The sequence below is a fragment of the Heptranchias perlo genome, unplaced genomic scaffold (genome assembly GCF_035084215.1).
Source record: "Heptranchias perlo isolate sHepPer1 unplaced genomic scaffold, sHepPer1.hap1 HAP1_SCAFFOLD_391, whole genome shotgun sequence".
Taxonomy (NCBI): domain Eukaryota; kingdom Metazoa; phylum Chordata; class Chondrichthyes; order Hexanchiformes; family Hexanchidae; genus Heptranchias; species Heptranchias perlo.
This window is the reverse complement of record NW_027139403.1, coordinates 202382-217591: the sequence shown is the minus strand read 5'-3', so window position 1 is coordinate 217591 and position 15210 is coordinate 202382. Positions and strand designations below refer to the sequence as shown.

The 15210-nt window shown below is 45.8% G+C and overlaps 1 protein-coding gene and 3 non-coding genes across 4 annotated transcripts in view; 2 read left to right on the top strand and 2 right to left on the bottom strand.

Annotated features, from left to right (window-relative positions):
• The window catches only part of LOC137312007 (zinc finger protein 585A-like), a 237209-nt gene that overhangs the window by 20493 nt on the left and 201506 nt on the right, over positions 1-15210 (bottom strand). The window lies entirely within an intron of this gene.
• On the top strand, positions 745-829 carry trnak-uuu (transfer RNA lysine (anticodon UUU)). Its single transcript is given in 2 exon segments — positions 745-781; positions 794-829. It is a non-coding gene; the product is annotated as a tRNA-Lys (tRNA).
• Positions 5402-5475, top strand: trnat-agu (transfer RNA threonine (anticodon AGU)). The gene has a single exon. It is a non-coding gene; the product is annotated as a tRNA-Thr (tRNA).
• Positions 13291-13362, bottom strand: trnaa-ugc (transfer RNA alanine (anticodon UGC)). The gene has a single exon. It is a non-coding gene; the product is annotated as a tRNA-Ala (tRNA).

Here is a 15210-nt window from a genome sequence, read left to right as displayed (position 1 = left end):
TCCAGTGGAGCAATCGGTCAGCGCGCGTTATTTCCACAATAATTATACACTCGAGAAATGCTGGGGTTGTGAGCTCCAGCGCCATCTAAAGTAGTTGAACCTTCTAAACATTTTGACTGGAGTTCAAGGTACAACTGGTTCCATAACACATCGACTTCTTCATGTCCCCATGTGGGCACTGAGGCTCCTCGGGCCTCCCGTCTTGCAATAGCAGGTGAGAGTTTATTTGTTTATAGGAGAGAGAGGGGGCGATTGGCGAGAGCTGAAATGGTAAAGCGGCCGGCACGACATCTTTAAATCTAAAGAACCAAAAACACAATTCTTCTTTCCGTGAAGCAGGGATTCATCGGTTTGAAGTGTCGTGTAGGGAAAATTCGGGAGGCAAATCTGCTGCCTGGTGTCACGGTGTAACGGGTGAAATTATTCAGCTTTCAATTGTTGATCGGCTGAAATCTCGAGAGGCCTTTTCCAGCTCCCGTGTGGAACAAGTTCAGCTTTTGAGCCATTGGGTAAAGTGTATTTTTTAATTGCTGCTAACGAATGACAAGACATTTTGTACAAACAAGAAGAATTGTAAAATCATCAGTTCGCTGTCCATGTTTCTTACATCATGTTCAACAGAAACAAGGATTCTCCTCAACACGTTGCTGAAAATTGTAAAAAGGAATTCTCCCCTTCTCAATCGACGGGGATAATTCAGAGTCCCACCATGAATCTGTATGATGGAAACCAATCCAACAGCGAGCCTGGATAGCTCAGTCGGTAGAGCATCAGACTTTTAAAACAGGTAGTGATCTGAGGGTCCAGGGTTCAAGTCCCTGTTCAGGCTAAAAGTTTTAAAACAGCTGGCAAGTTCTGCTTTTCCAGCGGACCAACATCAGCGAAAGGAGCAAGAGTTGGCCATTCAGTCCCTCGAGCCTGCTCCGCCATTTGATAACGTCATCGCTGATCTTCGGCCTCAAATCCACTTTCTCGACCTATCCCCATATCCCTCGAGTTCCTTCGTGTCCAAAATTCTATCTACCTCAGTTTTGAATCTATTCAATGGCTCAGCATCCACAGCCCTCTGGGGTGGAGAATTCCAATGGTTCACAACCCTCTCAGTGAAGAAATTATTCCTCATCTCTGTACCAAATGGCCGGCCCCTTATCTTGAGATTATAACCATTAGTTGTGGACTCTCCAGCTCGGGGAAACAGCATCCCAGCATCTACCCTGTCGAGCCCTCTAAGAATTTTACATGTTTCAATGAGAACACCTCAGAAACTCCAGAGAATATAGGCCCATTCTGCTCAATCTCTCCTCACAGGACAACCCTCTTATCCCAGGAATCAATCTAGTGAACCTTTGTTGCACCCACTCTAAGGCAAGTGTATCGTTCCGCAGGTAAGGAGATCAAAACTGTACACAGTACTCCAGATGCGGTCTCACCAAAGCCCTATATAATTACAGCAAGACTTCATTTTCCTTGTACTCCAACCACCTCGCAATAAAGGCCAACACACCATTTGCTTTCCTAATTGCTTGCTGCATCTGCATGTTAACTTTCTGTGATCCGTGTACAAGGACACACAAATCCCTCTGAATTCCAACATTTCGTAGTCTCTCACCTTTTAAAAGATATTCTGCTTTTCTATTCTTCCTACCAAAGTTAATAACCTCACATTTCCCCACTTTATACTTCATTTGCCAACTTCTAGCCCACTCACTTAACCTGTCTGTATCACTTTGCATCCTCTTTGCGTCCTCCTCACAGCTTACTTTCCCACCCAGTTTTGTATCGTCAGCAAACTTGGATACATTACACTCGGTTCCTCATCTAAGTCATTAATATAGATTGTAAATATCTGAGGCCCAAACACTGATCTTCACGGCACCCCACGAGTTACAACCTGCCAACCCCAAAATAACCTGTTTATTCCGACTTTCTGTTTTCTCTACGTCATCAAATCCCCAATCCATGTTAATATATTACCCAGAATCCCATGAACCCTAATCTTGTTCAACAAACTTTTGTGTGGCACCTTATCGAATGCCTTTTGAAAATCCAAATATTCTACATCCACTGGTTCTCCCTTATCTACCCTGCTATCTAAACCCTCAAAACCTCAAATAGATTTGTCAAACACGATTTCCCTTTCATAAAACCATGTTGCATGTGCCCAATCATATTATGATTTTCTAAGTGCCCTGTTACCACGTCCCTAGTAATAGATTCTCGCAATTTCCCTACTACTATTGTCAGGCTAAATGGCCTGTAGTTCCCTGTTTTCTCTCTCCCTCCTTTCTTGAATAACGGGGTTACATTTGGTACCTTGTAATCCATGGGGACCTTTCTAGAATCATGGGAACTCTGGAAGATAAAACCAGTGCATCCACTTTCTCTGCAGCCACCTCTTTTTAAACCCGAGGATGTCGGCCATCAGGTCCAATGAATTTGTCAGCTTTTAGTCCCATTAATTCCTCCAGTACTTTTTCTTTACTAATCTTAATTGCTTTAGGTTCCTGTACATTTCCAGCACCCTGTACATTTGTAGCATGACTTCACTGCTTTAATGCACCATCCCCCGAGACATAAAAGCCAATATTCCGTTTGCCTTCTGGATTACCTGCTGCACCTGTATGTTGAATTGTGTCTTTCTTGCACGAGGAAACCCAGATCCCTCCGTGCTGCAGCATTTTGTAGTATTTCTCCATTCAAATAAAAAAGCAAAATATTGTTTTCCTCCCAAAGTGAATGACTTCACATTTTCCCACATTATATTCCATCTGCCATTCGCTTAACCAGGCAAGATCCCTTCACAGACACGTTGTGTCCTCATTGCAACTTGCTTTTCCACCTATCTTTGTACCATCAGCAAATCTGGCCACAAGACACTCTGTTCCTCCATCCAAGTCATTGATATATATTGTAAATAATTGAGGCCACAGTACTGATCCCTGCAACACCCCACGAGTTATATGAAATGCCTATAAATTTCCGCTCCTCCTATTGGTCCGGAACTCTGCTTAATAGCCAGGCGGGATTAATGGTGAGACTGGCGGTCCCGAGGTGCATTTGGAAAATAAACATTAATTGAACCCTTCAGTTGCAACATTTAATAAAACGAAATTAATAAAAGTCAATGAAAATTTTTTTTCTGGAGTTCACCAAATTCGGGGTGGAGGGGGGAGGGCTTCTACGCTGTGTGTTTGTGCCGGTTTTAATGGCTCGAAGCGCTGGGATTTCAGTTTATTTTATTATCCTTGGTCCAAACGCGCTCTCCCTGCTTCCAATGTCTTTCTGCGCTGCACCTCCTGCAAGGCCAATATATCCTTCCTGAGGTCTGGTGCCCACGACTGAATGCCGTGCTCTAAATGTGGCCTTAGCAGAGTTTATAGAATTCTAACATAACTTCCACCCTTTTGAATTCCAGTTCCCTTGAGATAAAGGCCGACATTCCATGAGCCATTTTAATTATTTTTTGCACCTGTCTGCCAACTCTTCCTGATTTCCCGAAGTATCTCTGCTCACCCACAGTTCCTGGCTTCTCACCATTTCGAAAATACTCTGATTTATCTTGCTTCGCGCCAAAGTGGATGGCCTCACATTTCCCCAGATTGAAACTTTGAACAGTCTGGGGCTCTTTTGTCGAGAAAAGAGAAGGCTGAGGGTGACCTGATACAGGACTTTCAGATTATGCAAGGGTTTGATAGGTCAGATGTAGATAAGGTGTTTGTACTTTTGGGAGTGGGGACGTCAGAACTTAGGGCCATGAATATAATAGTCATCAATAAATCCAATCTGGCATTCAAGAGAAACATATTTATCCAGAGAGGCGTTAGAATGTGCAGCTCGCTCCCACAAGGAGTAGTTAAGACGAATATCATGGATGCATTTACGGTGAAGTGAGATAAACACATGGAGGAGAAAGGAATATTCGTGTTTGCTCATCGAGTTCGATGAAGAGGGGTTGGAGGAGGCTCGTCTGCAGCATAAACACCGGTATAGTCTGGTTGGGCCGAATTGCCTGTTTCTGTGATGTACATTCTATGTAATTCTATGTAAACTCCATCTGACACAGTTTTACCAACTCACTGAATCTATCAATTTCCTTTTACAACTTTATGCTCCCATCTGCACTACTCACTGTGCCTCCTAACTTGGTGTCGTCAACAAACCTGGATATACCGCTCTCTATTCCTTTATCTGCCTCATTTATACAGATCCCTGGGGGACACCACTAATCACATCCTGTCAATTTGAGTACATACCCATTAACCCTACTCTCTGTCTCCTCCCTCCAAACCAACTCCCTCCCCATGTCAATGGGTTGCTTTGAATTCCACATGTCAACAGAAATGAGAACAGTCTCTGATGTTAAACCTTAACGAATGCCTCTGGAAGTCAATACACACATAACCCCCATAGACACTCCATCATTTACCACGTTAGTTACATCTTCAAAAAGTTCAACTATTTTCGTTAGACTTGACTTACACTTTACAAATCCATGCTGGCTCTCTCTGATCAATTCATGTTTATCCAAGTGCTCAGTCATTCTTTCCCTAATAACAGATTCTGGTAACTTCCCCACAACAGACGTCAGACTAATAGGTCTATAATTTCCTGTTTTATCTCTCCTACCCTTCCTAATTAATGGAATGACATTTGAATTTTTTCAATCCATGGAACAATTCCTGAATCAAGAGAGTTTTGAACGATCATGACTAAAGCATGTACAATTTCCTCACCTATTCCCCTTCGTCCCCTGGGATGGTAAACATCAGGTCCTGGAGATTTGTCTATCTTTAGTCTAATTATTTTCTCCATTACCATTATTTTACTTACACTGAATCCCCTTGATTTATTTTCAGTTTTCCTCGTGTCTCTGGTTTATTATCCTCATGCTTTTCTGTGAGGATTTAGCAAGTCTGCCATTTCCTGATTTTCAATTACAATATCACCTCCATCTGTCTTTCAGGGGCCCACATTACTCTTAGTCACCCTTCTTTCTCTTAATATCCGTGTAAAAACCTTGAAAGTTGTCCTTAATTTCACTCACAAGTTTTTCTCGTTTTCCCTCTTTGCACCTTTTACGATTTTTTTTAGTTTCAGCACCACAATAAACAACACTTCACTGTGAAATTTGTTCAATTAGTTCTTCAGTGTCAGAGCGAGAATTGTCCATCCCTAATTTATTTAAAGTAACAAACAAACACAAGCACACATATTCATTCGTGTATCAAAGCACTGATGGACACAGAAAGATAAACACAGCTTGAAACGCAGTCAGTATCGGGATTCACAGGGAAACGGGCAAGCAAAATGGACAAAGATAAAACAGTCTGAACCCACAACAGAATGTGACGTGTCGCTGATAGATATTAATGAGAGGAGGTGAGAGACAGTACCATGAATTGGCACCGTGGCTTAGTTGGTTAAAGCACCTGTCTAGTAAACAGGAGATCCTGGGTTCAACTCCCAGCGGTGCCTTTGTGTAATTCGTGGTGTTTGGTGAATTTGAGAAGCACACAGTACTGTGTTTTGTTCAGGATCCAACACGGAACTGATCAGGAGGTCTTTTCAAAAATGCCTTTTCATCACACAGACAGCCCTCTCATGGAATGTGTCCGTGACACGTTCTTGTTTCTGGGCTCGTTGAGGTCGGGGTATCATTCTTGATTCGATGTTTCATACCCTGGAGAAACCCTAATTTAGCCCTGGACTTTGGATCTTGATCTGCGGTTCAAAGTTTTGCGAAGAGGGAAAAGGAGTCCCCAAATCACTCCACCTGAATCTCAAGCGCTTTTGAAAGAAATTCAGTTCAAACAATCAGGACTTTAAAGGCACCTCAATGACCTGCACTTTCATTGAACGAGCTTTGCTTCCAATTACATTCAACCTTGAAACCGCTCTGGGTTTTCCCCTCACTGAAGCAGAGTGTGGCCGCTCTGTATCTGTGATCATGTCGGTGACGAGGTTCGCTCTGATATTGGTCGCTTTCAATTTTTAAGATCTCGCCAAGCTCAGGGAAAAGAAACCGCGGATCGAATTGTCCCTGTAAGTGATGAATTGAAGGGATTGGTGCTCCAAGCAGATCTGGAAAATGCGCAGTGCGGTCGCTCAGGAATTCCAAATCCACCCTCTCGCCACTCCCCCCGTCTCAGTCTTTCCATCTTTACCCTTCACTGCCGGTGTTCCAGGTTCGATCATCCGTGGCCGTTCAACGAAGCCTGAGAAGTCCATGAGGGAAAAACACAGAGAGTCAAGAGACAGGGACAAGGTGGGATCAAAGTATAGGAAGAAATAGGATCAATGTCAAGTTCTGCGAACGGGCAGAATTCAAGATGGAGCTTGGGAGAGATTCCTTCACGTGTCTTGCAATTTTGCAAGAGACCATTGGGCTCCGAATTAAAAGCATGAGCCGCGCTGGAGAGTCTCTCTGAGAGAGGGAATGCGGTTCGTCAACTCCAGTTCATCGTTATTTGAGCAGTAAACATAACTTTAAGAAGTATCACTGGGAACATGATTCGAACGTATGCAGGAAATCCCCAGGGGATTCCGAGTCCAACACCTTAACCACTCGGCCATCACAGCTACAAACATCTGTTATGCACGGCTGTAAATCAGAATGTGTAGGTTTATCACAAGCGATCTGTGATACAATGTTCTCTCCGACAGGTGAAAGGCCCTGATCCCCGGTCTGTGCTGATTCCCTGATAGTTTACTGGGTCAAGGCCCTGATCCCTGGTCTGTGCTGATTCCCTGATAGTTTACTGGGTAAAGGCCCTGATCCCTGGTCTGTGCTGACTCTCTGATAGTTTACTGGGTCAAGGCCCTGATCCCCGGTCTGTGCTGATTCCCTGATAGTTTACTGGGTCAAGGCCCTGATCCCTGGTCTGTGCTGATTCCCTGATCGTTTACTGGGTAAAGGCCCTGATCCCTGGTCTGTGCTGATTCCCTGATAGTTTACTGGGTCAAGGCCCTGATCCCTGGTCTGTGCTGATTCCCTGATAGTTTACTGGGTCAAGGCCCTGATCCCCGGTCTGTGCTGATTCTCTGATAGTTTACTGGGTAAAGGCCCTGATCCCTGGTCTGTGCTGACTCTCTGATGGTTTACTGGGTCAAGGCCCTGATCCCTGGTCTGTGCTGACTCTCTGATGGTTTACTGGGTCAAGGCCCTGATCCCTGGTCTGTGCTGACTCTCTGATGGTTTACTGGGTCAAGGCCCTGATCCCTGGTCTGTGCTGACTCTCTGATGGTTTACTGGGTCAAGGCCCTGATCCCTGGTCTGTGCTGACTCTCTGATAGTTTACTGGGTAAAGGCCCTGATCCCTGGTCTGTGCTGATTCTCTGATAGTTTACTGGGTAAAGGCCCTGATCCCTGGTCTGTGCTGACTCTCTGATAGTTTACTGGGTAAAGGCCCTGATCCCTGGTCTGTGCTGATTCTCTGATGGTTGACTGGGTAAAGGCCCTGATCCCTGGTCTGTGCTGATTCTCTGATGGTTGACTGGGTAAAGGCCCTGATCCCTGGTCTGTGCTGATTCCCTGATAGTTTAGTGGGATTCATTCTGTATCTCTCAGTCTCTGGTACAGTGTGTGAGTGTGGGATTCATTCTGTGTCTGTCACTCACTGATACTGTGTGTGAACTTGGGATTGATTCTCTATCTTGTCAGCTGTGTGTGTGAGAGTTTGTGATTCATTCTTTATCGGCAGTCTCTCATACTGTGTGTTAGTGTGGGATTCTTTCGGTATCTGTCAGTCTCTGTTTCTCCATATGAGTGTGGGACTCATTCTTTATATACAGTCCCCAGTACTGTATGTGGGAGTTGAATTCATCCTAAATATGCAGTTACTCATACTGCATGTTAGTGTGGGATTCATACTGTACCTATCAGTCCCTGGTACTTGATGAGAGTGTGGGATTAACTCTGTGTCTGTCAGTCTCTAGTACTGTATGTGAGTTTGGGATTCCTTCTGTATCTGTGAGTGTTGGATTCATTCTGTGTCTGTGTGTCTCTGGTACTGTATCTGAATGTGAGTTTCATTCTGTATCTGTACATAATTATTCTCTCAGATTACATTATTGCGTTCAATACTTCAGCTTTAATATCTTAATGTTTGAAGAGTTTTACTCCTTATTTAATTTGTAAATATGGACGAACTTTAGGATTTAATGTTGGAGGTTTTAATCAGATAATTTGTGTGCTTTTTGGACCACTATTAAATCTTCATCTCTGTGAGTACGATTGTGGATGATAATGAATCTTTCAAACGGATAAGGTGACATTTTTGAATTGGTTTGTAATGTGTAGATCAGTCTGTAGAAATGGAATTGATACTGTATCTTTCAGTCTAATATTGTATGAGATTTTTGGACTGGTATATAATGTGTATCTCAGTCTGCACTAATAGAATTGATACTCTATCTTTAAATTTCATTCTACGAGTGCATTCTGAACAGGTATCTAATTTGTTTCTCAGGTTTACTATCTTTCAGTATTTCTCAATCGATACTGTACGTGAGGTTTGGATTTGTTTGCAATTTGTAGCAAATGGTTCACTTTTCGAATGGATATTTCATGTATTAAAGTCATGTGTGAGAGAGTTCTGGGCTAGTATTCAATTGGAATCTCAGGTACATTATTGGGATTCATTCTGTCCCTTTCAATCGGATACCATGTGTGATTTCTCTCTGGTATTTAATTCGTAGCTGTGTTGCCCTATTGTGAGATTGACACAGTGCCTTTCAATCTGAGAGTGTGATTTTGGACTGGGATTTTTGTATCCACCTGTCAGCGGGACAGAGTTCGGGGGAAATGGAACAGAATCTGCCTCACCCGCTCTGTTTGAATGTTGGATTGAAATTGTGTCTCTGGAACTTGGGATCAGTGTGGGACTGAGTACTTCTGCTGTCTGAGACTGTGGAACTGATGACCTGTCTGTGTCTCTGTGCTCGGTGGGTGATAATGTACCGACTGTGTGTGAGAAGGAGCTGGCTGCACTCCTCCTTGTGCCTCGGGTGGAGGAAACATCACATTCATTCTGGATCATTCAAGGATTCGCCTGTAGGAAGAAAAATGATCTCTTGTAACTCAAGAAACAGCGAGGTTGAAAATAGAATAGAGATCAGTTTAATATCTCTGCTAATGATCATTTTGAATATCCACAAATGAAAACCAGTGATACAAACAGTGTCAGTGTCTGACTCCACTGCAGCACTCAGCTTCTGCACACCAGGTGTGTTGGGCTATTTTACAACAATTTAGTGACATCCAGACACAACCCAACCCCTGCACTGATCCATGAATGGGACCACCCGAAACTAAACAGCCGCTGTTTAAATTGTGTCCTTCACACTTCTCACCTGATGCCTGCAATAGATGCTCTTTGTATAACTCCCCACATCCTTACTGTCCGGCTCTGTTTCCACTCTTCACTGTCCAATAACAATAAACAGGGTGAGACTGGAACTAAACCAGGACCATTCACTCCTGGTTTGGGGAGTGAAAGCAGCAATGGTTTTAATAGCAGGTTCTTCCCATTCTCTCTTCCTTCCCCTGGACACACCCTGTCCACACCCAGCCCGAGAATGACCTCTCCCTTCCCCCCTCTCACTCCATGTTCCGGGACCAGTTCCTGATCCACTCCGCCTCTTACAAACAGCCCCCGGACTCCCCCTGCCCATCCCCCGGACTCAATGCCGATCTCTGAGCCCATCTGCGGACACGGTCCCGGAGCGATGAGCTGCTGTAACGAGGCTGCTCTTTGCTCCCTTCCCCCGGGGGCCGTGATCTCTCCATTCCCGCCTGTCTGAGCAAAGGAAGTGGGTCTGGGGGAAAGGTCAGAGGGAATGGGCTCCACAGGCAGTGCAGGAACAGGCACCAGAATGGGAAACAGATGGGATTCCACCAGTGCCTCACGCTGGAATCCAGACTGACTTTACAATCTCCAACTATTAAACTCGAGGTTTCCATCCCTGCTGTTTCTCTCGGGCTCTTTTGATGGGTAAAAGTCTTTCAGAGATAAAGCAACAATCACCGGACAGGAGGGTTCCCTCCCAGTCGGGGAACACTTCAGCAGTCAGGGACATTCAGCCACCGACCTTCGGGTAAGCGTACTCCAAGGCGGCCTTCGAGACACACAACAACGCAAAATCGTCGAGCAGAAATTGATAGCCAAGTTCCGCACCCATGAGGACGGCCTCAACCGGGATCTTGGGTTCATGTCACGCTACACGTTACCCCACCAGCGAACAAATGTTATCTGTTTTTAATATAACGGGTCAGTTGCTGTCTTTTCTATGTTTCTACCTCTCTATCTCTTTTTTTTGTTTGTTGTTTTTTTTTGGTGATTTGTATATTCTGAGAACTTGCAGGTAACACCTGTCTGTCTGCACACTGATTGCCTTGGCAACGGGCAGTTGAAAAAACTGTCTGTAATCACCAAGCATTGTTCTGTGAATTATAAATGCGATTTCATTTCGAGGATTTCATTTTCACATCGTTCACCTGATGAAGGAGGAAGCCTCCGAAAGCTTGTGAATTTAAAATAAAATTGCTGGACTATAACTTGGTGTTGTAAAATTGTTTACAAGAGATAAAGTGAGCGGCTGTGGAATGAGCCAATGGGTTCTGTTCATTCTTGGCTCCCTTACTGATAAAGTAACGTTTGACTCCGAAACTGGAGGGAGGATTCCTCAAACCAATCCTGGAGAAACGGGGGAGGAAAGTGGGAGTCGGTGTATTTGCTGGGACCGTGTAGGATTAATATCAGGCAGCAACAGTCCCAGTTTATTTCAATCGGAGTGAAACTCTCGGTCACTGAGAGTAATACAGAACGGCCCTGAGCTGCAAGATTGCAGAGGGGACAACATGCAAGAGAGGGTTAAATGTGTGACACTGTCCCTGAGAGTGGGATTAATAATGTGTCTGTCTCTGAAATAATATCAGTGAGAGATGAGACTGCATCTTCTGTCACTCCACCTTGGAATAGCAATTGGAATGGAATATTTTCCAATTTGTCACTCTGTGTAAACGGGACATTACAGGTCAGTTTCTCTCTCTCTCTCTTTTGAACAGCATATGAAGGTGGGATACTGTTACTGAGAGTGATACAGAGACACTGATAGGAAGTGTAATTCTGATACTGTGCCTGTCTGTTTTTATCTCTCTCTAGCGCTGTACATGAAGGTGGAATATTGTTACTGAGTGTGAAACGGACACACTGATGGGAAGTGTGAGACTGATACTGTGTCTGTTTGTCTGTGTGTCTCTCTCTGTCTGTCTGTCTTTCTCTCTCCCTAGTGCTGTACAAGGAGGCGGGATACTGTTACTGAGCGTAATATAGACACACTGATAGAAAGGGAAAGACTGATTCTGTGTCTGTGAACAGACCTGCGGTGCTATTGGTGAGACGGTCACTGTCCCTTTTACTCCATATCAACCGGTCTGACGGGGCATTCATCATTCGCCAGTCCTGTTAGGAAAGGTGGAGAGAAACCGTCTGTAACTGTCTGACACTGGACTGTCTGTGAGTGTTGAATTTATTCAGTAAGTCGTCGTGTCTGGGTGTTGAGAACGGGATGGAGAGGACACCAGTTACTATTATCTGACAGTCAATCAGTTTAGCAGGAGAGAGAAACACAGAGAGACTGGAGGAGCCCAGAGCGGATAATTTGTATTTTCATCTTAACCAAACATATCACTGTGTGCGGACAATATAATAATGTAAAAGGAGGAGGACAAGGTGAGGCCCAGAGAGCATTGAATCTCATTTCACTACAGACGGACGCAGGACTTGTCCCAGGTGAGGGTTTGTGTTGAAAGATCACTTCACTAAAAACACCTTGACGATCTGGGGTTACAGACGGACATGACGGGCAGGAGAAGACCAGCCCGTTCATCAATCCTGCCCCACATGCCTGGAGCATCGTGACTGGACACTTCCTACACACACCACCAGCCCCACCCACCGGGAACATGGAATCTCCTGGGAGCGGTGACAAACCAGAAAAAAATCCAGGGCCAATCAGGAGGGGAAATTCTGGGAAATTCCTCCCCGACTCCCTCAGGCTATCGAATCGAGTCCAGTGGATCACACTGACCATGCGTAGGTTAACTGTAAAACCACTCACCTTCCATATGATGCGATCTCTGCCCCAGTCAAGAACCGGTCCAGATCCCTCGAGAAGGCAGGGAGAGAGTCAGCACTTACCGCACCAAAGAGAGTCAGAGTCAGCGCCCACCGCACCAGAGAGAGTCAGAGTCAGCGCCCACCGCACCAGAGAGAGTCAGAGTCAGCACCCACCGCACCAGAGAGAGTCAGCACCCACCGCACCAGAGAGGGTCAGCACCCACCGCACCAGAGAGAGTCAGCACCCACCGCACCAGAGAGAGTCAGCACCCACCGCACCAGAGAGGGTCAGCACCCACTGCACCAGAGAGAGTCAGCACCCACCACACCAGAGAGGGTCAGAGTCAGCACCCACAGCACCAGAGAGAGGGTCAGCACCCAACGCAGCAGAGAGGGTCAGCACCCACCGCAGCAGAGAGGGTCAGCACCCACCACACCAGAGAGAGTCAGCACCCACCGCACCAGAGAGAGTCAGAGTCAGCACCCACCGCACCAGAGAGAGTCAGCACCCACCGCAGCAGAGAGGGTCAGCACCCACCACACCAGAGAGAGTCAGCACTCACCACACCAGAGAGGGTCAGCACCCACCGCACCAGAGAGAGTCAGCACTCACCACACCAGAGAGGGTCAGCACCCACCACACCAGAGAGAGTCAGCACCCACCGCACCAGAGAGGGTCAGCACCCACCGCACCAGAGAGAGTCAGCACTCACCACACCAGAGAGGGTCAGCACTCACCACACCAGAGAGGGTCAGCACCCACCGCACCAGAGAGAGTCAGCACTCACCACACCAGAGAGGGTCAGCACCCACCCCACCAGAGAGAGTCAGCACCCACCACACCAGCCGGGAATACATTCCAGATGCTCAGTCCTCTCTGGGAAAAGATGAAGCTCCCAACATCCAGACTATTCTTCCCTCTTTGTGGTCGGAACGCCGGTCCGCTGCTTCCCCGCAATCTGTGAAACTGGAAATAATCGATCACTGGGCAAGCTGATCCACCATGAGATGGGAGCCATTGAAACACCGTGGGCGCTCTCCCATTGAATGATATTCTGTGCGGAGCGTTCGGTTTTTCGCGAGGTGAAGAAACTCTTGTCTCTCCTTGTGTGTGAATGTGAGGCGAGTCTCAGATGATATTCTCACAGTTGAATCCAAAATTTAACTTGTTTGGAGATGCCGGGGATTGAACCCGGGACCTCATACATGCAAAGCATGCGCTCTTCCACTGAGCGACATCCCCACGGGGCAAAAGGTAACTGAGAAATAAACAAGCAGACACTTTAGAAGTGAAGCCGTGAGCTTTCTGCTCCGTCTCTCCAGGACATCGAGATGCCCAGCGGTCCCGCGTGTTCACAATGTTCAACCTCTGCTTCAGTTCACGGGGTTTCTGCTCCTCTTTACTTTGAACTTTCCAAAAAAAATCTGCGGAAATAAAAAAAACCCAATCGCTAATGGTCAGTGACAAGGCTGAAATCGAACCTCTGAATCATAAAGTGAGATGGAAGAATGACAGAGCGTCAAACAGGAACAAGAGCTGGGACTGCTCGCTCGATATTGCACCGTCACACATTCCCCTCAGTCGGCGGCTGCTTTGAGTTGAGCTGTTGAGGGGACCGTGAGATGAAGTCCCGCTCCGGGACAATTTAATGCTTGTGGAGCCTCAGAAGTTGGAACTCGCTGAGCTCAAAAAGCGTCATTCAACTTTCCGTGGGTAATTCTGGTGAAAAATTACTTCGAGAGATGAACCCAGGACCTCAACACACGCAAAACATGCGCTCCACCACTGAACTAAATCCCCAGATAACAGAGACCGCGAACCAAGGAAAGAAGAACTGATTGTCCTCATTTTATGAGGCCACCCGTGGTGGGTGTGCACTCCGCTCACTGCATTTTACTGGAAAAATAATCAATTTATATTATGTAACTATCCTCCACTCACTGCATTTTACTGGAAAAATAATCAATTTATATTATGTAACTATCCTCCACTCTGCATTTTACTGGAGAAATAATCAATTTATATTATGTAACTATCCCCCACTCACTGCATTTTACTGGAGAAATAATCAATTTATATTATGTAACTATCCCCCACTCACTGCATTTTACTGGAGAAATAATCAATTTATATTATGTAACTATCCCCCACCAGGTTTTAGCTGTTGTCAGAAATAGTCCCTTCGTGGTCGCCAATTGTAGGATTTGAACCACTATTTTCAGGATTATAATCTAATCCAATCTAAGGACTGGTTCCTGACAACAACAAGATCACCACTGGTACTGGTATTACGGTTAAAGGCAAAACCGATTTATTAATCACATCACAATTAGTGCAAAAAGGTGATACTGAACAAAGAGAAATAGTGAGTGTTCCTTGAAACCTCGGGAGTGTCCCTCCAAGTGACTACAGTGCGGTCTCTCTCTCTCTCTCTCTCTCTATCCCTCCAAGTGACTACGGTGCGCTCTCTCTCTCTCTCTCTCTCTCTATCCCTCCAAGTGACTACGGTGCGGTCTCTCTCTCTCTCTCTATCCCTCCAAGTGACTACGGTGCGGTCTCTCTCTCTCTCTCTCTCTATCCCTCCAAGTGACTACGGTGCGGTCTCTCTCTCTCTCTCTATCCCTCCAAGTGACTACGGTGCGGTCTCTCTCTCTCTCTCTCTATCCCTCCAAGTGACTACGGTGCGGTCTCTCTCTCTCTCTCTCTCTCTATCCCTCCAAGTGACAACGGTGCGGTCTCTCTCTCTCTCTCTCTCTCCCTCCAAGTGACTGCGGTGCGGTCTCTCTCTCTCTCTCTCTGTCCCTCCAAGTGACTACGGTGCGGTCTCTCTCTCTCTCTCTTGCTGTGATCTGTTGACTGAAAAGTTCTCTTCTTCCTTGCCAGAATCTTGTGCGCCTTCCTCAGCTTTTGAGGTCTCTTCTTATTCCCTTTTTCAGTTTATGAGCAGTTCACTCTCACATCCACATCTCTCAGCCTGACCATTATTCATGTCTCTCAACCTTCAGAAGTTACATTCCAAGCATAACTCCTGGTACCATCCGTGCCTTGTTGTTACAGACTTAACAGAACCTTATTTAGAGTTTACATTGC